The 6,226-nt window shown below is 37.8% G+C and overlaps 1 pseudogene; it reads left to right on the forward strand.

Annotated features, from left to right (window-relative positions):
• The first annotated feature begins 987 nt into the window (after positions 1-987).
• On the forward strand, positions 988-2,065 carry LOC140531436 (olfactory receptor 6C2-like; annotated as a pseudogene).
• Positions 2,066-6,226: the final 4,161 nt, after the last annotated feature.

A 6,226-nucleotide genomic window follows, 5' to 3' on the forward strand; every position in this document is an offset into this window, starting at 1 on the left:
TTCCATGTACAATCAGACATACATATTGTCCAAACTCTAGAAAGTACAAAAGAGATCCTTCCTTTTTTCATATCACAATCTCAAATGGACATCTATCTGCATCAGTGATAAGAGTGTTTCCCCATGTTTCATTGTGTAGTACAGAGAAATAATGCTCCATGAGGTAAAGCTAAGTTTTTAACTTTCTTTCTCCTCATCAGAGAAATACAGTACCAAATATTTAATTATAATCAGAGGGAATCAATGACAGGCATATTGGAATGTGCCAGTAAATGTTTAATAATCTCTGGAGCATATGATACAGCTTTTTTGGGAGGCAATTATGGTTAAGTGACTTGCCCCAGTCACACAGCTAGTAAGAGCCTAGCAAGTGTCTGCGGGTATATTTGAATTCAGGTCTTCCTGCTTCCAAGGTCACTGCTTTGTCTATTGTACCACCTAGCTGCTCTAGTAAAATATACTTTTAAGTTTAAACTGCATTAATAACATTTTCTTCATAATTTTCTTAAATCTAGTCAATAAACAAAGTAAACCAAGCCCAGATCTGTAGTGTTTGCCAATTTCTCAGATCTAAATAAATGTTCACACTAAAAATTTAACAATTGACTCACTCCTCGTAGGAAAGGAAATGAGAGGTCATCTAGTTAAATGCATATCTAAGTAGCAATCTCTGCTATTGTAGCCACAACAAGTCCTAATTCATCTTCCAGGAACAAGAAACAGAATAATTGAAGAAGCAGGCCACTTTGGGGTACTTTTAAGTGATGGGAAGAGGAAGTGGATTGTATCTCTTCAGGAGACAGTTGGATTTTCACCACTGAGGAGAATGGTAGATAAATACCTTTCAGAGATGCTCCACTAAGAATTCCTGTTCAGGTGTGCCTTAAAATAGATGGACTTCCCATCCTGGATCCTTCCAACACTGAGATTGTATGACTGTGGAAACAAATGTCTTGCCTTTACTCTGTTATACATCTCAAAGGACCAATGCCAATACTGGAATTATTCAAAAAGATATGTAAGCAATTAGATTCCTTTTTTTCTTACTCACTTTACTAATATTTCACCCTCTAATCCTGTTTCAATTTCTGCTAGTTACAGGTCAACACAAAGTCATGAGTCCGAGATGCAAAACCACACAGGGATAACATTATTCATCCTCCATGGACTGACAGATGACCCACAGCTTCAGATCCTGATTTTCATTCTTCTATTTCTCACCTATATACTGAGTGCAATTGGCAATCTCACCATCATCACCCTCACCTTGCTGGATCCTCATCTTAAGACTCCTATGTATTTTTTCCTTCGAAATCTTTCCTTCTTAGAATTCTCATTCACAAATACTTACATTCCTCGATACCTTTACAGCATGTCAACTGGGGACAACACCATTTCCCGTAATGCTTGCTTCACCCAAATATTTTTTGTGGTTATTTTGGGGGCAACAGACTTTTTTCTTTTGGCTATCATGTCCTATGACCGATATGTGGCCATCTGCAAACCCTTGCATTACACAAGCATCATGAACAGCAGAGTCTGTAACCAGCTCCTCTTGGGTTGTTGGCTGACTGGGCTGCTTGTCATTCTCCCACCACTTAGCCTGGGCCTCCAGTTGGAATTCTGTGTCTCTAATGTCATTGACCATTTTGGCTGTGATGCATTTCCCCTGCTGGAGATTGTGTGCTCAGACAGAAAATTCATAGAAAAGGTAGTTCTCTTCTGTGCTGTGTTTACCCTCATTACCACCTTACTCTTAGTGCTTCTGTCCTATGGTTACATCATCAGGACAATTCTGAAATTCCCATCAGTGCAGCAAAGGAAAAAAGCCTTTTCCACCTGTTCCTCCCACATCATTATTGTGTCTATGACTTATGGCTTCTGTATCTTCCAATATCTCAAACTGTCCACTCATGATGGAGTGTCTTTGAATAAGGTGGTAGCCATACTCACAGTTTCTGTGATCCCCAGTGTAAATCCTTTTATATATACTTTGAGGAACAAACAAGTAGTACAAGCTTTTAAGGATTCAGTGAAAGGAATGACATTCCTCTTAAAGCACTAAGAGGCTACTGATATTGATATGTCAAATTATTCAGGAAAACCTGAGTAACCTTTAATTATCTGTCCTTTTTTTCCTTTTGCTAATTTTTCCTTTTGCTAATTGTTTTAAGTATTCAGTGTGGCATTCTGGGCAGAGGCCTAGTTGTGGAGTTAGGAGCGCACAAGCTCCAGTCTTGTCTCTAACTTAGTATATATAGAGGAAGTCACTTAATGTTTCAGGGCCTGAAGAAACTCTACAACGCTGCAAATTGCTAATTAAAAATTATTTTATTTTTAAATTAGGAAATAAGACAATTTTCACAGCATAGTATAATAAAAAGATAATTGTAACATGAAACTGCAGATCTATCTAAACTTGCTATTCCTTTAAAATATATAATAAAGGTACCATGTTAATTTCTTTTTTTCCTTTCTTTTTGCTCCTTTTTTTCTCCTGCCTGTGCCAAGATGTTGCTGACTGTGGAGCGGGAGGGTGTGCCCTGCACTGCAGTTGTTGTAGCGCCTGAGCACAACACCACCACCCTAACCCTCTTCCTCTTAGCCCATTGGCTGAGCCTTGAGGGTACAATCTGTCCATAAAAAATCTACCACAGCAGCAAGGAATAAGTCTACAAGATCAATTTTTAGAAAAAGAGGGGTAAGGGAGTGAGAAACTTCTGTCAAGGACTGTCACGTAACATAGGGTAATGTCTAGGAAATGTGATAAGGGAGTGAGTAAAGGCAGTCTGGAAGTAAGCAAAAGCAGTCTCTGTCAAGGACTATCACATAACACAAAAAGAATTTTAAGAAAAACAGAATCTCTATTGTTTGGTTTCTCTGGGCTGGGTGAGGCAAACAGAGCTAACAGAAAGGAATCCTGAGGGGTCTCCACTAAATATACCTGTTCCACTCACTTTCCTCACATTCCACCCCAGAGATGGCTGCCTGTACACATCCACACACACCCACCCACCCACAACCACACACACACAGTTAGATAGATGACAGACAGATGCTGTAATTTTATACAGACTTCTATCCATCAGTTTTACCTCTTGGATGCAGATAGAGTTCTCCTTCATATGTTTTTTTTTTTAATTTTTAAATTGTGTGTTTATCATAGCCAAAATTAGTCACTAAACATCATTCTTAAAACAATATGTCCGTTACTGTATACTGTATTCTCTTGGTTATTTTCACTTTGCTCTTTACCCCTTCCTTCAAGTCCTTCCATGCATTTCTATGATCATTTACTCTTCCATCACAACCATACACCACGACTTGTTCAACCATTCCTCAGTAGATGGGGATCCCTGCAGTTTCCAGTTCTTTGCCATCACAGTGAGAGCTGCTATAAATATCCCATTCACATTCAAAGTTATAATTGCTCTTTGTGAATTTCCTTCCATCTTATTTTTACTCACTATTTTCTTTCTCAATCTCTGTTTTTACCCTATCCTTGTTACTTTTTTCTCTCCCACCACCCTACCACTCCCCATAATGCCCATCCCTTCAAAAGTCCCTATCCCACCCTCCAAAATCCCAATATACAGTCCCCTCTAAAAATCCCTCCCTCACCCTGACCCTCAAATTTTCCCCTTTCTACATGTTCATAAGGCTTCTTATCCCTTTCCCAGGTACAGTTAGTTTACTCTTCAACCTTGATATGAGTAAAGTTCCAATCTGACCATCCCTTCACTCCTGTCTGCCTCCTCTGTATTGTTCATAATTTTAGATCCCATTTTTTTTAAAATTTTTTAATTTTTTTAATGTTTAACAATCATTGCCATACAATTGCGATTTTATCCCTCCCCACCCACCCCCCATTACCTCCCTCCCTCCCCACGACTGCATACAATTCTGTATAGATTCTACATATACTTTCCTATTGAGTATATTTTCACTATAGTCATGCTATGTAGTCAGACTAAGATAAATGAAAGAATCCGTATAACAAATCAGAACATGATACACAAACAGATACACATACACAAACATGATCTGCTACATTATGTGAGTGACTTCCATATTTCTCTCTCTGAGTGTGGAAGGCATTTTGCCTTGAGGTCCACCATTGGGATTTTTTTTTTTTTCAGAAGTTCTTGTGTTATTACAAAAATCTAAGTCTACCAGAAAAAACTCTCACACACTGTGGTTGTTGCTGTGCATAAAGTTCTCCTGGTTCTGCTCCTTTCACTCAGCATCAGGTCATATAAGTCCTTCCAGGCCTCTCTGAAGTCTTCTTGTTCATCATTTCTTATGGCACAATAGTACTCCATTACATTCATATACCATAATTTATTCAGCCATTCCCTAATTGATGGACATCCCCTTGACTTCCAGTTTTTGGCAACTACATAGAGTGCTGCTATAAATATTTTTGTACATGTGGGACCCTTTCCCATTTTTATGATCTCTTGGGGATATAGTCCTAGTAGCGATATTGCTGGGTCAAAGGGTATGCACATTTTTGTAGCCCTTTGGGCATAGTTCCAAATTGCTCTCCAGAATGGTTGGATGCGCTCACAGCTCCACCAACAATGAATTAGTGTTCCAACTCTCCCACATCCTCTCCAGCATTTATCATTTTCTTGTTCTGTCATGTTTGCCAATCTTATAGGTATGATGTGGTACCTCAGAGTTGTTTTGATTTGCATCTCTCTAACCAATAGTGATTTAGAGCATTTTTTCATATGATTATAGATAGCTTTAATTTCTTCCTCTGAAAATTGCCTGTTCATATCCTTTGACCATTAATCAATTGGGGAATGACTTGTATGATTATACATTTGGGTCAGTTCTCTATATATTCTAGAAATGAGGCCTTTATCCCCGAGCTTAGCTGTAAAAATTTTTTCCCAATTTACTACATCCCTCCGGATTTTGGTTGCATTGGGTTTGGTTGTGCAAAAACTTCTCAGTTTAATGTACTCAAAGTTATCCATTTTGCATTTCATAATGCATTCTATCTCTCCTTTAGTAAAGAATTCTTCCCTTCTCCATAAATCTGATAGATACACTATTCCTTGCTTCTCCAGTTTATTCATGGTATCAATCTTTATACCTAAATCATGTACCCATTTGGACTTTATTCTTGTGTACGGTGTCAGGTATGGGTCTATGCCTAATTTCCGCCACACTGTTATCCAGTTTTCCCAGCAATTTTTGTCAAACAATGAGTTCTTATCCCAGAAGCTGGGGTCCTTGGGTTTATCAAATAGAAGGTTGCTATATTCCTTGCCTACTGCATCTTGAGTGCCAAGTCTATTGCACTTGTCTACCTCTCTGTTTCTTAGCCAATACCAAGTGGTTTTGATAATTGCTGCTTTATAGTACAGTTTGAGGTCTGGTAGCGCTAGGCCACCTTCCCAAGCATTTCTTTTCATTAGTCCCTTTGATATTCTGGACCTTTTGTTTTTCCAAATGAATTTTGATATTATTTTGTCCAGCTCTAGAAAGTAATTGTCTGATAGTTTAATTGGTATGGCACTAAATAAGTATATTAATTTGGGTAGAATTGTCATTTTTATTATATTAGCACGGCCTACCCATGAGCAACTAATGTTTTTCCACTTACTTAAATCTGACTTTATTTGTGCAAAAAGTGTCTTGTAATTGTGTTCATATAGTCCCTGGGTTTGTTTTGGCAGGTAGACTCCTAAGTATTTTATACTGTCTACCCTAACTTTAAATGGGATTTCTCTTTCTATCTCTTGCTGTTGAACTTTGTTGCTAATATATAGGAATGCAGAGGATTTGTGTGGGTTTATTTTGTACCCTGCAACTTTGCCAAAGTTGTTTATTAATTCAAGTAATTTTTTACTTGAATCTCTGGGATTCTCTAGGTAAATCATCATATCATCTGCAAAGAGTGATAACTTAGTTTCTTCTTTGGCTATTCTAATTCCTTGAATATCTTTATCTTGTCTAATTGCTACAGCTAACATTTCTAGTACCATATTGAATAATAGTGGTGATAATGGACAACCTTGTTTCACCCCTGATCTTATTGGGAATGCATCTAGCTTATCCCCATTGCATATAATGCTTGCTGAAGGTTTTAGATAGATACTGCTTATTATTTTATGGAAAGTTCCCTTTATTCCTACGTTCTCCAATGTTTTTAGTAGGAATGGATGTTGTATTTTGTCAAAAGCTTTTTCTGCATCTATTGAGATAATCA

This window comes from Notamacropus eugenii, chromosome 3 (genome assembly GCF_028372415.1).
Source record: "Notamacropus eugenii isolate mMacEug1 chromosome 3, mMacEug1.pri_v2, whole genome shotgun sequence".
Lineage (NCBI taxonomy): Eukaryota > Metazoa > Chordata > Mammalia > Diprotodontia > Macropodidae > Notamacropus > Notamacropus eugenii.